Raw genomic sequence first — 20524 nt, 5'->3', positions numbered from 1 at the left:
CTAAAAAATTAACAACCAAACAGTTGTAACAGATTATGATGATATAAGATGACCTAGAAACATTGTAACGCATGTCTAGGCCAAGTGTATAAATTACTATTAACGATATGGGTGGATTCGTCTCACATAACCCTTTACATGGTAAGACAGTTAAACGTGACAAAGCAAACTGTCAAAAAATCAAAAAATCTAAATTGGCAAATCACCATTCTCAACACTCGAACCACTTAACAGTGAGTTGCCTGTAATCCATCCCATAGACAATGGAAATGAGGAGCAGCAAGTCACGCAGCTTCTATGAACTTGAACCTTTTTAAGTCGACGTGAAGTATTGTAAACGAACTTAAGCGTTTTATAGCAACTGATATTCCACATCTAGCTTAATGCAGATGAGTAATGGGTGCTGTTGAAGCCCTTTTGCGATTTATCTGGTCGCAATGCACGTGGACCACCAACACGGCGATATGCAAATCGGACAAAGGGTTTTTCGTTTCAAGTAGAAAGTACGCTTTTACCTACAGTAAAATTGTTGTAGAAAGTTACCAGTTGGTATTAATATTCATGTCGCACTAGTATCAGCAATAATCTAAAATTATTCATAATGACTTGGTCGTGCACTTAGAAGGAAACTGAATTTATAAGAATATTTTAATCAATTACTACAAAAGGGTGGATCGGCGGTTTACAATTTGGCATAGCATTAAAACCTAACTGATATTAATATACCAACATACAAAGAATGACAAGTACGACTTTAATGAAGTACAGTTATTTATACACAATCTTAATAATTGTCTGCGATTATTTTGATGGATTGGCGCCTAGTAAGCGTGTCAACTATGTTGTCGCATTGGTTTAATCATTAGGTACCATTATGGGTAAGGTTGTGCTTATTGTAGTGAGAGCCATTAGGTTCATTTTTAATGTTAATTCAGTTAGGTACTATTAAGGTATTTATTTTTATTGTACGCGTAACAATCAAATTACATCTTTTTGATAGATTTATTATCTTTTTTTTTTCCTTCCAAATTAAAGCGTTTTATTTATTTAATATTGATTTTATTTAGTCACTTTTAAATGGTCCGCTAAAGCAAGGATTTATTGTTACTGTTTAATGACGTAACAGAACAGTATGGTGCAACGTTGTCACTGAAACATTTCATAAACGTAAGCATTGTTGTACAAAAAACTGTACATCACTACAAATTTTAGTACATAGTTTAGGGAGTGTTTTGTGTTTAGTTTTTGAAATATGACAAAAATCAGCTGATTAGCCATCTTTTCTTCAAAGTTTGTGTTCTTTTGTCAACGTCCACAGTGCCAAAACCTCTGACGTCACACCAACCAGAAATCACTTGTGTGACTTGCTTAATGTGATAACTTTTTTCTATTTTCTTATAAAGTTAAATTTAACAGAAATTTTGGTAAATTGCTTCTCAAGTTTTTCAGGTAGACATTCTGTTTTTGATATCAATTTTCAATGCAAGTAGGTACCCAAGCTTCTCTGGGTGCATATTCTTGAAATGAGGGAAAAGGGTTGCTAAGAAGTATTCAGAAGACAATGACAGAAACCTGTCATTGTCAGCTTCTTTTGTCACATTCTATCAACATTTCTATTAAGAGTTCCGCTCCCTGCTTTCGAGAATTAGGGCTCTGATTTCTTGTGGAAGAGCCTCATTATTCTTACTTTTATTTCAAGATAGATGATTTACTCTGCATACTGACATCTTACGGAGAAACCCTGGTACATTATAACCACCTTAGTAATGTTTACAACTATTGAATAGTATACCTATTACTGAGGTGGAAAGTGTTTGATTTCTGTCGAGATATTAGGTAGTTTCCACCTGGTTTATACGTAAGAAATAATGTTATTACATACATAGTTGAAAATAAAATTATTTTTTAACGATTTTTCACTAATATTTTGTTTACAGAATACTGCAGTTTTTGCACCACGAAAGATCAAATTCTTTAAAGAATAGGTAAAAAAACCGAACTAAATGGTACATTGGTTTGGGACACTCTGGGAGAGATATTTAATTTTTTTGAAAATAATCTTTAGATATTACTTTTAAATATTTACTGAGATTTACTTTTACGTTTTTAAATAATTTAGGCTGGACGCTAGTCAACTGAACCAAATCTCCAGATCTTAAATAAAACCCAGTAATACAGGGTGATTCCAAAGTTGGTGCTTTCCTTTCACCTGCGAATAGGGCTTCAAAAATAAAGTTTTTTTTTCCTTTGACGCTTTTTCGAAATATGAACAATAACGAAGATACAGGGTGTCAAAATTTTACTGAAAAAATAAAAAATTAATGATTTTGGCCAAACCACTTGAAGTAATTAAACAAAATTTTGTAGGTGTCAGTAGCTACGTGGAAAGCAAATTTTCCAAGAAACAACAATTTTTTTGCATTTATCAGTGGCGCTCGTATAATTTTTTTAAAACATTTTCGAAAAAAAAATATTACCCTACTGGTTTTTTTCAACATGAAATTTATTATTGAATTCTTTGTTCAATTCTAAAAATAAAACCTCTTTTATTATTTTTTGCTACGACGCACCGTTACCCAGTAAAAAAAATAAAAACCGTCTTAATGCGTGTCTAAAATTAAATGCTGTTTTAATTTAAAGTGTCAAATTATTAAAACTTAGTTTAAAGGCAGCTGAAATCTTTTGTTTTTGTTTATGTCTGTTAATAAGTTACCTTTAGTTGGTTAAAATTAAATTTAAGTTATTTTTATTTTTTTTTTTTCAGTAAAACTTTGACACCCGGTACATTCGTTAGTGTTCATATTTCGAAAAAGCGTCAAAGGAAAAAAAACCTTATTTTTTGAAGCCCTATTCGCAGGTAAAAGGAAAGCACCAACTTTGGAATCACCCTGTATAATAACGCTCTGTTTGTCCTTGATTGTTGTAGGTCTTCGGCAATCATTCAGGTAGATAGCAAATTATCGAGTTATCGTAATTACATGGTGACCGTTAATTCGATTTCATACCATCATACCATGCGACTGGCATATTTCACGGAACATTAGCACCTCGAAATTGGTCGATCGTGGTCACGCAATCTTGACTTGTTTTAGGTTTTATGTGTTTTCGACTTGTGAGGGCATAAAAAAGAAAACATTTGTACCGGATGACCAAAATTGTATGAAATTTTGATGGTAAAAAAGTTAAAAATTATAGTGATTTTACAGTGGTTGGTATCATGTCAGATTCAGAAAGTGAAACAAGATAATAATTAGTTCAGTCGGTTATCTTCAGAATGCTGAAAAAACATATGTTTTTCTGCATAATTTCAACAGCATAAAACAGAAAAAATTGTAGGTTAGAATCAACAATTCAAAATTGAACGTGGAAATTTTGACATGAGTAATACAAATTTCTTGTTCTGATCAGCATACCAAATTCGATAAGGAAAATTTATTTGAAATATTTAAAAAAGTAACTTCTGTGTTTTAAATTGAACTTAATTTTTTATTGAATGAATTTTGCATTTACCTCTGAGTTGTGAAACAGGATAATTTTGTTTTTGTGTATTGTTTTGTTAAGTACGGACTGTTCGAAATATAGTTTTAGAATGTACCTACTTGACTTTATACTAGGCGGTCAAACATGCTACTGTCAATGATGAGCAATTTGATGTTTTATACAGGGTGTTTCTACAAAGTAGTTAAAAAAGGTACCCCAACTCTGGAATTGCCTTGTTCTTGAAGGTTTATTAATTACATCCTAACTACAGTTACTTTCTTAAATAATTTAGCCATTCTTCACCTAGTTTAAAGTGCTTCACAAACATTATTCTGTTAAATGAATGCATTAGCTAGAAATGACTAGTTAATTATTGCCATCTTATGAAACTGATTAGTAATTTTACTGCATTCTTGCATCGATTTGTAATTTTTCAATTTATTACCGCTCACTGCCGGTAATGTAATATGCAATTGGCAACTACTTGGCGCATCGTTATAATTTATTTTGTTTTTAATTATCGACCAATCAGATTTTTGTTTATAGCCGTATTAAAATTTGCATTAGCCGCCATAATAACGCGATAAATTACGGTCGGTTACGTGTTTGGTCGTGTTTTAGGTGTTGCTATGGAACCGCAAACATGACGCAACCAAGACGTCCCATTTGTTCTCGCACTTCGGTTTCAATCTCGCCCATAAATCATTCCACTACATCAATATTTATGGTACCGCGATACGGATGCAAATTGGTCAGCCACACAGAAGTCGATTTCTCCAATTTATCTCCGGACAAGGAGCATAACAAACCGACCACAAAAGGAATCCAAAAACGCCACTTTACCTGTGTTATTCTCCGACTTGTCGTTGACTAAGTACCACTCAGTCAATCGTCCGAAAGTGTTTTCCTAAAGACTCCACCCAAATCTTTGGTTGAAAGTGATTAGCGTTTTACACGATGGGTCATGTTTTGTCAACGATGGCAAAAAAAATGATGACAGTGATGTATACTGGGTGAACCAAGATGAACTGCCGTGATCCATAGACAGTTTTACATTGAACAAAAAAAAAAACACTAAAAGAAAAAAAGGATATTATCCCAAATTGGAATCACCTTGTACATTACACAAGAAGAGATATTTGTCCAAAATTTAGCCAGATTATTTTTTATAACTTGTTTCTTTTCTACTCAAATTAACTCTAAGAAAATGTTCATTGATTGATCTCTATTTTAACATGGTTTTTTGTTTGTGATCTGTACAGGTTTTGGCTGTACATTTGGTCTTCTGGGCTGATCGAGAATAAAAAGTTTAGTCGTAGTAAAAGTTCAGAGTGGCCAGAGACACAAGCTGATGTTAAAAATGAAGAAAAGTGGACAATTGTTTCTGCTTAACGGCCTCATCAGGCATTTAACTTAATATGCATGAAAGGACGTTGATAATCAACTGATATGCACATGACGAAACGATTACTGACCTAATATTGCAAAGCATTAGATGTCATTTTTTTATTGTTGAAAATGTAGTTTTGCTTTTTTAATCATTAATGTCTATTGTATTAGCAGACCAATTTGATTCTTAATATTTTAGTTAATGGAAGAGTTACGTTCAAAAGGCATTGAAGTAAGTTTAGGATATAGAAAAATAGTATATCATAGCAAATGGACACTCGGTATATGCTGTAATGCATGGTTTTATCTTAAGGAGAGAAAAAAAGAAAACCTGTTTTACTATTAAGAAAACTTGATTTAAACTTAAACTTTTAATTATATTTTAAACTTAAAACATGAGCAAAACGCTATTTTTGTAGGAGCTACCCTGTATATGAGATTCTTGACTAAAATCTGCACCTACTGAGAAAATAAAATTGAATGTTTATTACGTTTGTGTAGTGCGAGCAATTTTGCAAATTTTGTGACAAGCCATCTTCATAGTTTTCCTTTTATGTGTATAATACTTTTTTCCTTATGTTATTTTGTAGAATTCCCTTTTTGATTTTTTGATAAAGGAAATAAAATTCATTTGAAATATGTCATTAAAACAACAAGAATTTGTGTGTTTTTCCTACTTTTGCTCTCTATCAGTGTTATCTATCTCTTCATATTTTTTTCTCTCTTTAAGAGTAATTCCAAATATGTATTCAACTAAGACAACATCAGTTATTTTTTTTATCAACATTGTCATACTTTAATCAGATTTGTATCGAATTTAACCTGACTAAATGTGAATATCATTCTTTACAGATTATGACCACCTTTGGGACACATCCGTTTTTATCTCCAGAGAAATGACAGGTAAGTTTCGTATATTATTCTTAGCGAGGAGGAAAATTGCTTCTTAAAGGCATTTTAAATTTTTATTACTTATTCTTTTTCTTATTCATATTTTTCATAACATACATACAGGGTGTCCCACGACGAAAGACATCGATTGATATTGGAAAAAGTATAAATAGGATAGTTTTGAAAATTAGGCAGGATACTGATGTGGGCATGCCCAATCTAACTAAAATATTTTCAAGATGGTTGCACTTCCGTTTCTACCGGAAGTCGATCACAACTTTCTTATTTTAAATTGAATACCCTATATATTATTACATATTTGGATTCCGGACAAAATTCTGACCAACTTTTGTGTAAAATGCCCTATGCCTATCTCTAGCGGTTTTCCAAATATTTGATGTTTTTCCAAAATAGTGACAGTTGCAACACTCAACATATTTTTGTACTCTGTCAAAACCGTATTTCATTTTGCAATGAAACTTTGGGTTATTGTAAATAAAGGATCGTTTTATTAAACTGACGGTGCGTAATGAGTCATTTGTATACAGGGTCGTCAAAAAAAATCATAAACTTTTTTTATGACGGAACATTTTGAGCATTAAAAATTACTATACGTTTCAATTTACTTGCCTATACCTAAATCCAACCCATTTCGTTTTATGTTATTTTTTTTAGTGGCAAGTTTATGATTTTTTTTGACGACCCTGTATACAAATGAGTCATTTCGCACCCTCAGTTTAATAAAACGATCCTTTATTTACAATAACCCAAAGTTTCATTGCGAAATGAAATACGGTTTTGACAGAATACAAAAATATGTTAAGCGTTGCAACTGTCACTTTTTTGGAAAAACATCAAATATTTCGAAAACGGCTAGAGATAGGCATAGGGCATTGTACACAAAAGTTGGTCAGAATTTTGTGAGGAATCCAAATATGTAATAATATATAGGGTGTTCTATTTAAAATAAGAAAGTTGTGATCGACTGCAACCATCTTGAAAATATTTTAGTTAGATTGGGCATGCCCACATTGTTTTCAAAACTCTCCTATTTATACTTTTTCCAATATCAATCGATGTCTTTCGTCGTGGGACACCCTGTATACCTGTACATACTGTATATATGTATATGGAATAAATTTGATTAAAATTTAGGGAGTCATCTTTTAGAAAAATGCTCGGACACGTATATTATCATTTTTAAATGCGAATGTTTTGAGAACAAAATTAAATATACAGGGTGTCCCAAAATTGAGATACGACCTTCCAGTTGACATTTTCAAATAAAAACCCCAATTTCAAATTAAATTAATTTATTGATTCTACCTAAATTTCTGGGTATTTTCTGTTTTCGAAAAAACAAATGTTGAGAAAAAAAAAATTCCCTGAATTGCAATCGAATTTTTTTATTCCATACTTTATGGACACACACTATATTCTATACTTTTGGCAAATAAACTGTCTACAACATTCAAACAACAACGGTGATCGTAGGAGACCCACTTTTCAAACTGACAAATTAATTTCGAAATTAATTAGTTAATGTATTTGTTATGTTCTGTTTAGTTCACCTATACGTCGACTCTGCGGATTTTTTATATTAGCTGCTCCAAGGTGGTCCCAGTTCAACAATAGGGCGTATTTTAATAAACACTGTAAAAGCAACAATAAAAATTTACAGACCACTCGGAGTGGCTGCCAATAAGCCATCAAAAAAACGAACAATGGCGGTCGTAAAGGTATAAAAACGTGCCAAGACAGTATTTTGGTTATTTTAATACATTGTGGTTACAAAAGTGTGAAGTGGGGTGTGTCTGGCTGTTTATTTTTTCGGGTTCTTTTCCCACATACAGGGACGAACTCCGAGGCGATGATATGTAAATCGCGGTCAAGTCTCGAAGACGGGTCCATAATTATTAATTTATTGTAAATGATTAAAATTCAAATCAAAGTGACGATGTCCTTATTAACAGCAAAAATGTCTACGTGTCTGATGTTATCGGGCAACATCGGCGACTGAATTAATATTCAAGTTGTAAAAATGCCGATTTACTACTACTGTCTGTCTGGTTGCGTGTCCATTGAAGCAACGAACCGTCCAGGAAAAAAATTTTTGCTGACACCAAGGCCGCTTATGACCATCGATCGAATGATAAAGTTGTTGTTCACGATTTGTTGGGTGTCTGAACCATTTATCACGTAGCATGCTATGAAGATATAACCGCCTTTTTTATCAGGATGCAAAGAAGAATCCGTTAAAAAATTTCAGGAACGGAGGTCATCTAGGTGATCTGCTGCATTTTTTATTGTCCCAAAAGTGTTCAAACTTATTTTTGAAAATTGCTTATTTAGTGTCGTCCCAGCTATCTTAGGTTGGTGTTTAAATATGTTGTTTAGTGTATAAATCGTCTCTAGAGATTGTCTAGCTAATTTCGATATTAAGATTCCTTCTTGAATGTTCTTGAATTTGGCTTTGCAATGTCTGTGCTATCAGCAATAGGATTGTCTAAAAAGAGTTGCTATTTTTTGACAGTACTAAATTGAAAAAAGATTATGCAGGACATGGTTCAAACGGCCTCAATTCAGGACACGTAGCACTTTATATTTACCAGTGCTTGGTGTATGTTAAGAACTATCTAAACTTATAATTATCTGCATAGTTATGGTTACGTACGTTACCTAGGGCCTCAGTATACAGCTACTTTTTTGTCCCACCGATGTTGTTAGACCTGTTAGTACGCTTTAGTTAATAGTTAACAGCTGACCCTCATGTCATTTTCTTTATATTATAACTATTATTACTATTAACAAATCAGTGTACCTATACAGAATACACATACAAAATTTGAATTCTTTATTGACCGACAAATCCCCGGTAAAAACCTAAAAAACATTTTAATATGTGCAATTTTCAGAAATTCTGATACAAACATAATACCATAATTGTGCTACCGTTTAACTACATATTTACACTATAAATGCGGTCAAAAACAACAGTTACTACATTTATAATATACAGATTATTACCCAACATTACTGTTTATAAAAATATAAGGGGTGGTGGGCTTAATGTGGTGCCTAGTCTTTCTCTTTCTTCCCGGGCAAACTCTTTTATAACTATTAAAAAAAAATCAATTATAAAATGTTGTTGGTGATATTTTTAATAATAATATGTATTACCCTCTTCAATGGTTATTCCTTGGGCAGCTGAAAAACCTAAAAAATATTTAACATTATAACTTGGCTGCTCTAACAATTAAATTTTAATAAGCTACAAGCATATCCATATAGAAAATCATGTCTAATATATCGTTTAACTATGGATGGTATAAATGTACTTGAACACGTATTTAAATTTTTCAATACCAGGTAAAATGAGTGACAAAATAACCAATTGCCGCAACATATTCTTAAACTTAGTTCAGTTTGGTTTTGAGTGTGACGTTTTTCGACCAAACTCTGTAAAAATGTACTTAATTGGCCAAAAGAAAATTCATATATTTTTGGTGATATAATACCAAAAACTGTACAGTGTGTCTCATTTTTGACACTCTTGTGGAATATCTCGTTTATTTAACATCTCAAATTAGACATACCGTCAGCTGAATCGTTTTTGAAAAACAGGAAAAAATTTAAAAATGTCACTTTTTTAACAGAATCTTAAGTTTGAAAAATAAGAGAGAAAGACCTTACAAAGGTGTCAAAAACGGGTCTAAACTAATTTTACTTACCAATATTATTGAAAAGTGTAAACAGCACTATAAACACCCATAATGCAAAAATAAGCTGTTTTGTAGTAGCCATGCTGAAATTGTAATACAAACTGTTCTATCGTACCTATACTACATATTTATAATAATATTACAATATACGCATATGTTAAAAAAATATTAGTGACTGTTGATAATGTAGTAAATTATTACACTCAGCAGCACATAATTTATTTAATTTTTAGCATTAAAGATAGCAATAGTGCCTGTCAAAAGCGCAATAATTTAAGCCAAGCATGGTTTTTTCAGTAGATAAGTTTTAGTTTTCTTTGTTCTACTATCAGCTTTTTGAACACCAATTAAACGTTCCCAATGTGATATTCAATGCCCATGCAAAAACCTTTTTACATCACACCAAGGGTTTTCTAAATTCTCGCCATTAATTGCCAGATACCACTTCTGGCGGTGATATCAAGTCTGGGAGAGATCATTAATGGAATGGTCGAATGTGTTTTGGTCATGTAAGTTAATGGACTGCATTGATAGAAAGTCCCCCAAAAAGTAGTATTGGATCCTGTACCAAAAAACAATATTCCACAAAATATAATTTTTACGCGGACGACACAACTATTACAATCACCAGTAACCATTTGAGTGATTGTTTTGACATGTTTGCTGAGGCTATGTTACTAGACTTCTCAATACTAACAAAACTTAGATGGTGTTCTCGTATTTCCTAAGAAATATCGAAGAAACGTTTAATAGAAGTGCCTTGTCTTGGCATTGTATATGTTAAGGAGTCCAACAACCAAATAAAAAACACATTCAAGTAAATACGAACCAAAATTGTACACAATTTATCATAATTTTAATGTCAAATTAGGTTATTTCATGACATTCTCGAACCTACGTATCTAATTTTGTAAGTAGAAATGCTAACTTAAGTACACAAGAGTAAATAAAGTATACAATCTACACAATGATTATTATTGATTATAATGGCAAATTCCATTAAAATGCTAGTGAGTTTTCTGTCACTTTCAACTTTACCCATATTGAATCTTGAAAGTTGTATTTTTACATTCACTGTCGAGAAATAACACCTTATTTGATATAAGAAATTAATATAAGAGTTGCAATTTGCAAGACAACAAATTTGCAGAACTTTCTATAAAAATGTAACCATAAAAAATTTACTTTAATTAAAAATCAAAGTTGACAATATCTTGATAAAATTCGAAAAATTTGGTACAAACTTGATTACAGATTTTTTTTCTACTACTAACTATTATTATTTCATAACATAAACAGAACGGTTTTCATCATATAATATTATATTAATTTGCACTATAAATGCAGAAACTACACTTGTAACATATTATTTCTTTAGAACTTATACAATATTTTCAATTTTAGTTAATCCGTCTCCCACTTTCTGTGCTACTTTTTCTGCAACTATAAAAAAAAAATTAGAAAACTTTATTGGACATAAGATAAATAAAATGTATTACTCTTTTTAATAATCATTCCCTGGGCAGCTGGAAAACCTAAAAAACATAGAAAATTTCATTTATTAGTTTGCATGTACACTTTTGAGTTTTTGAAATATTACAGAAGAAGCAATTGCTTTACCAAATATGTACTTTATATATAAATAAGCAAAATTTTCTCAAGTTCTACTCACCAATATTATCGAAAAGCGTACAAACTACTACAAAAACCCATATTGCTAGAATAAGCTGTCTTGTAGTAGCCATGTTGAAACTTCAATGTTAAACTGCTTAAAGAGCAACGATACAACGAATATTTATATTAGTATCAGCAGCATAATATATGGTGAAAAACTGTGGATAAATAATAAATTATTACATTCAGCAGATAATTTATATAATGATTACCGTTAAGGATAGTAATAGTTGCCTGTCAAAATCCCAATAAATTAGAATAAGTAGTTTTTTCTGTATGAAGAAAATCAAATAAAAAAGATGACGTAAGAATGCACAATGGTACATGTTTTGAATGTGACTTTTGAGGGTTTATTTGTCACCTTCAAAACATTTGCCTATCATTGTGCATTGTTACTTAGCCTATTTTTATTTGATTTTCTTCATACAGAAAAAAACTACTTATTCTAATTTATTGGGATTTTGACAGGCAACTATTACTCTCCTTAACGGTAATCATTATACATATAAATTATCTGCTGAATGTAATAATTTATTATTTATCCACAGTTTTTCACCATATATTATGCTGCTGATACTAATATAAATATTCGTTGTATCGTTGCTCTTTAAGCAGTTTGACATTGCAGTTTCAACATGGCTACTACAAGACAGCTTATTCTAGCAATATGGGTTTTTGTAGTAGTTTGTACGCTTTTCGATAATATTGGTGAGTAGAACTTGAGAAAATTTTGCTTATTTATATATAAAGTACATATTTGGTAAAGCAATTGCTTCTTCTGTAATATTTCAAAAACTCAAAAGTGTACATGCAAACTAATAAATGAAATTTTCTATGTTTTTTAGGTTTTCCAGCTGCCCAGGGAATGATTATTAAAAAGAGTAATACATTTCATTTATCTTATGTCCAATAAAGTTTTCTAATTTTTTTTTTATAGTTGCAGAAAAAGTAGCACAGAAAGTGGGAGACGGATTAACTAAAATTGAAAATATTGTATAAGTTCTAAAGAAATAATATGTTACAAGGGTCGTTTCTGCATTTATAGTGCAAATTAATATAATATTATATGATGAAAACCATTCTGTTTATGTTATGAAATAATAATAGTTAGTAGTAGAAAAAAAATCTCTAATCAACTTTGTACCAAAATTTTCGAATTTTATCAAGATATTGTCAAGTTTGATTTTTAATAAAAGTAAATTTTTCATGGTTACATTTTTATAGAAAGTTCTGCAAATTTGTTGTCTTGCAAATTGCAACTCACTGCATTGGGTAGCTGAAATAATTTTAAATCATTTCTTCTTATATCAAATAAGGTGTTATTTCTCGACAGTGAATGTAAAAATACAACAGAAGATTCAATATGGGTACAGTTGAAAGTGACAGAAAACTCACTAGCATTTTAATGGAATTTTCCATTATAATCAATAATAATAATTTTGTGTACATTATTTACTTTTGTGTACTTAAGTTAGCACTTCTACTTACAAAATTAGATACGTAGGTTCGAGAATGTCATGAAATAACCTAATTTGACATTAAAATTATGATAAATTGTGTACAATTTTGGTTCTTATTTACTTGAATGTGTTTTTTATTTAGTTGTTGGACTCCTTAACATATACAATGCCAAGGCAAGGCATTTTCTTCATAGTTGTTGTTGCATTATCTTAATGTACTCAATTTTTTTTTGTTTTAAATTTGACATTTTAAAGTGAATAAACATTTCAAGGGCATTCTATACAAAGTGTCACAAATTCGAGTGTGTAACCATCGTATGCATCAAGGAAATTTAAACAAGTTTAGGTTAAATGTTACTTTGACTGTGACATTTTATTGCACGATCTGTTAGTCAAAGTAACATTTAACCTAAACCTGCTTAAATAGGTGCATACGACCATACGTGTAAGTAAGCTTCAAAATAGCTTACCAATAATCTTCATGGAATAATGACAGAGAAATTTCATTAAAATAGCAGTAAGTTTCCTGTCAATTTTGACTACATTGAACAAAAAATGTTCACTGTAACACACAAAAAAATAAGTCTGCAGTACATACTGCGAGGTACTACTTTGCCTAGAGTTTTAATATGAACTAAACCAAAAAATTAATGTCTTTTCTTAACTACAGGTTGTTTTTTGCTAATTTTTTAATGAACTTTTTTAACTTTTGATTCCTTTATTGTTATTGTTACTCGACTTGTAGTTAATTAAAAATAATTTTATTTTCAACCAGGTATGTAATAACGTTATTTCTTATGTTTAAACCAGGTGGAAAGTACTCACTTTCCACCCGGGTAAATGCCACTTTCCACCTGAGTATGTAATATACTATATCTGTTTGGAGCGTTTTTGCATAAATCGTATTTTTTTAACACCCTGTAGGTATTAAGTTATTTATTATAATTTTAATATCTTTAATTAATACAATCTGTACTTTACTGGTTTTATAAAGCTTTATTGCCATTTTAGTTGCTACTATCAAATAGTTGTTTTATATTTCTTGTTAACGACCAAGGCTTTCACCAGCAAGGAGTCTAATAATTTCTTCAGGAACGTCTCGTCTATCTTTTACGACATCTAAACCAAAAAATAATTAGCATATTATCAGATATTCTAGAACTTAATAAAAATAAATTTGAACTTACCTTCTGGAATGTATAGCGAAGAACAGCCTAAAAATTAACTTGAATTACTATTGATCAATTCTATGAATTCTATAGAAATTAGCCTAAGAATAAATTTATCCGGAGGTAAAAGTACCGGTCTTAAGTAAACGATAAATACACATATACGAAAACAGTAGTAAGCACATAACGGATAACAAAAAATATATCAGCAAAGTGGAAAAAACACTTAAAAAAATTGGATAAGATGGAAGATAAAGAGGATAAAGTAAAAATAGTTACAATGACACAAACAAAACTAAGAAAATATTTGAAACTGCACAAAAAAAGAAAAAAAAGCTAAAAACTTTTTTGTAATGGAATTACACATTCGCCGCTACGCGGCTTCGTGAGTAACTTTTTCCATGTCGGGCGTAAAATGTCTCTTAAAGCACTAGTTACGTAATATACTATTACTGTTGCATAAAGAAAATTCGGAAAGGTTAAGTTCGAGTTACTTTTAGTTTTAGAAAATGGTTTTTGACAAATTTTGTAGTGATTTGCCTGTATGTTTGTCTTTCTTTAACCTGTGGTATTATTAAATAATGATCAGTCTTCGATTATTTTTAACTGTCTTCAGTTTCAGTATTAAAACAGTCCAAAATGGTAATAAACTACTATTTCAAAAAATTCCAAATTTGGAAAATACACTTTACTTTTTTACAGACCACTTTCAAAGTAATGATAATTAAATTTCACATTTAGTACTCAAAATATTTTCAGTACTGAAGTTAGTTTTGTTGATAAAATTAACTCTTAGGCCTTCCAAAGCAGAAACAGCAGTTTAAATTTAAAATAATAGAAAAATTCGTGATTTTTTATATTTGTGAAATTGTCACTTGCCAATACTCTCAAAAACAGAGCAAAATACCAGGAAAGAGAGATAATTTTGTTGGTTGTTGTGTTGTTTTTTAAATTTTTTTGTTATAATTACATGTTGTTGTCGGTAGTTATTGTTTTTCTTGCTTTGTCTCTATAAACCTAAATTTTCTGTACTTATCTGAAAAAAACAAATATCAACTTTTACCATGTAATAATGTATATAAAGATAACCCTTTTAAAGTCGAGAATTAAGAAATAGCACTTTCAGCTTCTAGGTAAAGATTGAGAGCAAAACGATACGTTTTCAAATCAATATTTATGAACTTGTCAAATTTGAAGCTGCTAATGTTAGTGACACTAATGGAAATGAGCCTGATAACTACACCTACCTTTTTCAAAGTTTAGTTATTTTAAAATCAGATTGCTCATACAAAAACAAAAAATGGCTGTCAAGTTTGTAAACAGCCAGTTTTGTCTTTCTCAAAATGGCCTTTTTTAGCAAATCTTTAATTTCATCATACTCTACTCAAGTTTATTTTTCAGAAATGTGTCTTAAACCTGGACGCTGTTTATAAAGCGTTTCAAATTCTAGATGAGTTTGTAGACTGTTAAACATAAAAAAACTGCCTAAACTGTGGTTTAGATTTAAAAGAAGTGACGCCGACTTATCGGTCTTAATCCTTGACATGATCCGCAGATACAGCAGCTCGTTCTACATGTGTACGTGCAGATCAATCTTATCTGACAGCTCGATCTGTATATGAAAGCGATTACTGTTCAACACCTCGCTTTTGGGACCTGTCCAATCCGATTTTTTCGACACAAACGCCTGACTGGTTCCGACGTTACGCGGTGGCTCTCAATTCCGTATCTCGACATGCAAATTTCTGCCTCACACGACCCTGTATAAATAAGCTGGCGAAACCTTTTCGCGGAATTTTAATATCTCTATTCGGATTTGCATGAAATTACCGCATGTTAAAATTGCACCGGTCAGTAAAGAGGAAAGGTTAATAAGAGTAGCGTGGCTAAAATGGTGACCAACGGCCACCCATCGTGCATTTTTATTTCGATAAGTTCAGTTGAAGAAAAATTGGGTTCAAAACTGTGTAATAAACTACACAAAGGTTGTGTTTTATAGCAATTAAATAGTTCATTTACTACTTGCAGTTATTGCAGAAAAATGGAAACGATTATACCATGCAGGTACATAAAGATAAAATTGAAAGAGCATACACTAGTTGGGTGGTTGAGAATACAAAAGGGAGACTATTAAAAAAATTGGAAACCTGAGAGCTTTCGATAAACGTAAGTATTGTGCATGTATGTAGGCTGAATAGAGATAAACGAATACAACAAAGAAACATGTTAGACATAATGGCAATTTTGGTATAAAAAGGACAAATCAAACAAACAATGAACAAACTATCGGTGATTTAGTTTTCTTTTTATTTCCTTCACTACCAGATGTTTTAAACTGTCCTATGGCAAAAGTAGCAAAATTTGGAAAAATATCAACATTTTCGAAAAATTTGAATGAATGATAAATCAATCGTTAAGTGGTAGGTAACTTGAAAATAAGTTTATTGATTTACTCATAAAAACTGTACGCAATTTTTCCATAAAACTATTCTATTCAATATTTTCTTCTGTTTTATTTAACTTTCTTATTTATTCCTTTTTTTTCAAATTCTAAACACTTCTAGAATGAAGACAAGATCACTTTAATATGTACAAATAGGTTGGGGTTTTACAAAAAAATATTACTGCCATAGTAGTTATGTAAATTAAAATTAAGTAAAAAAATATAATTTAAATTTAAGAACGTTGGTACATAAACGGTTGTGATATGACCATACAAATTTATTTTTTGTATTCCTGGAAAATAGCAGAATAGGAATATTTGCTAATTTATTAATTTTTCCAGGCAATTTCAGCTGGCTGAATGGATATGAAATTACTGACCGCAGGTAATCTTAACCACAGCTGTGTAATGTGAACTAGACCAATCACACGCAGTTTCAAGCGTGAGATATGCGATAGCCCAATTAGAGCTAATTAAGGCGGTAGCAAACTAAACCTGCAACACCCACATCAGTTACAAAAGAATATTCAACGAATTTTTGACTTGAGAAGACATTTTCGGAAAGTGGTTCCAGCAAATTTTATTTTACCCTAAAAAGGGTCTATAATTACTACAGTATAATAATTCTTATCTTTTATTGGTATTTAAAAAATTTCACAAAAATTCAGTTTAACCCACTTTTTATAAACAATGACAAAACAATATACCATGAGTAAATTTCAGTTTTTGTTTTGAACAAATTGACCTTTACATTACTAATTACAAGCAATTTTGCTTTGAAACGTGTCACTTTATACGTCAAAATCAGTCTCATTCTTGTTAATGTTTCATATATTAATTAAATCCTAAAGAAATGAGGTCTATTCTAATTTTGAAATGGTTAACACAATATTAAGAATAATGTCTGCCGTCATTCCTTTTTTTTCAGATCAAAGCAGTTTTCCATGTAAACCTTCTCTGACTAATCCTGCTCGACATTATCATAATACAATAATTTAAAAACCTTTTAATCACTCTAGATGCAAACATACACCCACTTTTAATTGATTTGTCGATCATATTCTGTTATATATTTAATTTTTATTCAATACATTCAATCAGAGAACAAGGAAAACAATCAATAGTTCTTTTCTGGTTTTGGAGCTTGCATAACCAGAGGAGCAATTTGTTTCTCAAACTCCCACGCTAATTGTCGACGATTTATTTGCCGTGTCTTTACCCGAAGCTCCTCTGTTTTTATTTATGCTTGGATTATGTTAATCGAGTTTTGTTGAAAGGACACAGTGCTGGAGATCCATCTTGCAAAATCTTCTAAATACAGTTAGTATTAGTGAGCCCAATCAGATTTTACTTTGGTTAATAGCGACCAATAGGAACTAGTCACTGTTGATAGTTTTTAGGTAGTCAATGCACGTACGCCACTGTCTAACAACAATTCTCCAGTAAGAAGGTGTTACATAATGACCGCGAAATTAACAACTTTTCATACGAACCATGGTACGCTTGCGTACGGTACGACCAACGAGCTAAAGGCTACTTAATGGTTGTAATTAATGGTAGATCGGATAAATAGGAGAGAGGCGTGACGACTTGGTTGCGGTAGTACTGTATGTAACGATTTAACATTGGCTATTTTTTTCGAAGGTGATTAGTTGTATCTATTTATTAATTTGTTTACTTGTGCACAATGTTTGCGTTATTTATGATCGAGTGGGAATTTCAGGATCAAAAGTATCGTCTTTCAAACGCCTCTGAATATGTTAATTCAGTACAACCAGGGTTCTCGATGGTAATTAAAAAGCAATTAAATCCAGCATTAACAAAATACATCTAATTTCCTGTCAGCAATAAATGTCATAGTTTAGATAGGTGAAATTACTATTAAATATATTTTGACGACCAAACAGTGATTGTCCATGCAGATTTTCACACGACAAGACCTTGCTGAAACATTATGTTAGGTATTGTCAAGCAAATTACTATTGTAACCCAGGCACAATACTGAATAGCAGGTTTGTTAGATTTCCGGTTTAAATACCACAAATGGATATAAATCAAGATGTTATGACTGACATACCATGATTTTATGAGGTGTGTATTTGACCAACAGGACAATATCAATTCTTCTTGGTGTTTAATCAAAATTTAACAGGTGAGAGTAAGTAAAAATTTTCTCAGTCACTATTATCTAATTGTTAGACCATATGTGAATGTACAGGGTGGTCTAGTTTTAAATGTCAGTAATTCAGTTAAACTTCAGAATGATGTAGTTAACTGGTCCGAAAAAATGTATTTCCTTTTTTAAAAGTTAAATAGTGAGTTGGATTCCAAACTAATTTTTGATGTTTCTTTACTAAAATTCAATATTCGGACCAGTTAACTACATCATTCTGAAGTTTAACTATAATACGCCAATGCTAATTTTAGAGTGCAATTGAAAATAGTTTAAAGTTGAACTGAACCTGAACAAAGCGTTTGAATTTTAGTAAAGAAACATCAAAAATTAGTTTGGAATCCAACTCACTATTTAACTTTTAAAAAAGGAAATACATTTTTTCGGACCAGTTAACTACATCATTCTGAAGTTTAACTATAATACGCCAATGCTAATTTTAGAGTGCAATTGAAAATAGTTTAAAGTTGAACTGAACCTAAACAATACAATTTTTTGACACTTATCATGTCATGTCATTTCTCTACTATGTACTATGTAATAGAAAAAAAAAACAAACATAAGAATACGCTATAGTCACAATTTTCCTCCTATGTTTATGAATTGTCTCTTTTCGATCATCATATAAATAAACAATTCTTATAAAATACGTCAAGTTTTGAATTTTGAAATTTACAGTTATTTTAAGAAATTTGTTGAATAATATTGTACTTACCAGTGGTGACCAAAAGGGAACCAACCACTACTAAAGCCCAAACTGTAAAGACAACTTTGCTGGTAAAACCCATGTTGAAGTAAAGTTCAAATTGAAAAATACATTATAGTACAGCCATATTTATAGTGCAGCTAAGCTGAATAACAACTTTTTTGATGTAAAGGCATTTTTCAAAATTTTTGCTGCTTGTATGAGTTCGTACTATAATTATCACTTTTTACCATATTAATATTGTCTGTTAAATGCAATATCCTTGTTTGTTAATTGTCAGTTAATTATTGTTTTGCAGTAAAATAGTTACTTTTTTGAAAATTTGTAGCTTTTCGCTAATTATTTGTGAACTATTACACTTTTTATTACTTATTTTACAAGTTTTAAGGAAAATAGAAAAATTAGTTTAATCTTCATGAATCTACCTATACTATAACTAGTTAAGTTAAAACTTTCGGTTAAAATTGTCTTCAGCATTATTTATCGTGCTTTTTTGTATCAGATTTCCTGTTTTTACTCTGCAAATGTCAAGTTGTAAAAATATTCATAGAAAATTGTTTGAAATTGAAACATTATTAGAAGAAGTTATGTCCCTTTGTTGGTAAACTCATCGAATTCTAAGTTAAAACTTGATATGCAAAAACCACGAACCCTGAAAAATCACGAAAACTAGACGAAAATCGAACTCAAGTTACAGAAATAATACCAATGCCTAATGCAGATTAAAGTTCTATAAATGATGTTACTACGTTACAACTAAGTAAAACTACACTAAATTATCTAATTAACACCTAACATGTTTACATACATAATTTGGTTACAATCAGTAGTTTTTACGAGTTAAACAAAGACCAATTCAAGGTTCCAAATAAAATTATTATTAAAATTTTCCGGTAGTGTATTTACGTATAGACAACAATTTTGCCTTCAACGAAAAGATACGATCTCTAATTAAATCATTACATACACTCACACACCCTGACATAAATTAGATAAGTGTTGTTTCCACAAATAGTGTATTATTCCATTACCTTTTGCTTAATTATTAAAGCTCCAATCAAAAATAAAATATTGAAAAATTATACGCCATTGGCTTATTTATTTCCCATAAATTGCGCTATAGCGCGGCAATGTCATGACTGAATAGTTGTACTAACACGTAGGAAATTTGCGATTATTGTTTGTCTTGTTCATTTCACTTTACATAAGATGAGTTTTTTTATAGTGCTGTTGCCATTACTCCCCCAAAAAAAAAATACCACCTGTATTTTTCTAATTTATTAAATTTAAAAAAAAATTGAGTCCACCTGGTCCAAAAAAGTAGATTTTCGGACCGGTTCTTTCTCAACTCGGTCACAGTAAGATTGCATGATATAATATACTAAACAGACTGCCAAATACAGTTTTATGGAAAATT

The 20524-nt window shown here is 30.9% G+C and overlaps 1 protein-coding gene and 3 long non-coding RNA genes across 7 annotated transcripts in view; 2 read left to right on the top strand and 2 right to left on the bottom strand.

Moving 5' to 3' along the window:
- Positions 1–20524, top strand: part of LOC145736045 (uncharacterized) — a 108674-nt gene that overhangs the window by 47637 nt on the left and 40513 nt on the right. For 2 of the 3 annotated variants that reach the window (XM_081990260.1, XM_081990271.1), the window contains exon 2: positions 5722–5772. The gene's annotated coding sequence lies outside the window, so the exon portion shown is untranslated. Of the gene's footprint in view, positions 1–5015; positions 5102–5721; positions 5773–20524 lie in introns of those variants that run through there. The other variant, XM_081990278.1, reaches the window with a different exon arrangement.
- On the bottom strand, positions 8602–11293 carry LOC145731414 (uncharacterized). Of its 2 annotated transcripts, XR_014178798.1 has the most exons (5): positions 11155–11293; positions 10982–11017; positions 9492–10925; positions 8941–8976; positions 8602–8877 (listed from the first exon to the last, which is right to left on the bottom strand). It is a non-coding gene; the product is annotated as an uncharacterized LOC145731414 (long non-coding RNA). The 2 variants fall into 2 exon arrangements; XR_014178797.1 differs by lacking the exons at positions 10982–11017; positions 11155–11293 and having other exon boundaries at positions 9492–9612.
- Positions 11718–12369, top strand: LOC145732925 (uncharacterized). Its single transcript, XR_014179079.1, has 3 exons — positions 11718–11864; positions 12002–12037; positions 12094–12369. It is a non-coding gene; the product is annotated as an uncharacterized LOC145732925 (long non-coding RNA).
- Positions 13593–19212, bottom strand: LOC145732915 (uncharacterized). Its single transcript, XR_014179077.1, has 3 exons — positions 19117–19212; positions 13804–13830; positions 13593–13735 (listed from the first exon to the last, which is right to left on the bottom strand). It is a non-coding gene; the product is annotated as an uncharacterized LOC145732915 (long non-coding RNA).

This window comes from Ips typographus, linkage group LG1, assembly GCF_016097725.1.
Source record: "Ips typographus isolate SLU linkage group LG1, UJ_Ityp_2.0, whole genome shotgun sequence".
In the NCBI taxonomy this organism is placed as follows: Eukaryota; Metazoa; Arthropoda; class Insecta; order Coleoptera; family Curculionidae; genus Ips; species Ips typographus.
This window is presented reverse-complemented; position numbering and strand designations above follow the sequence as displayed.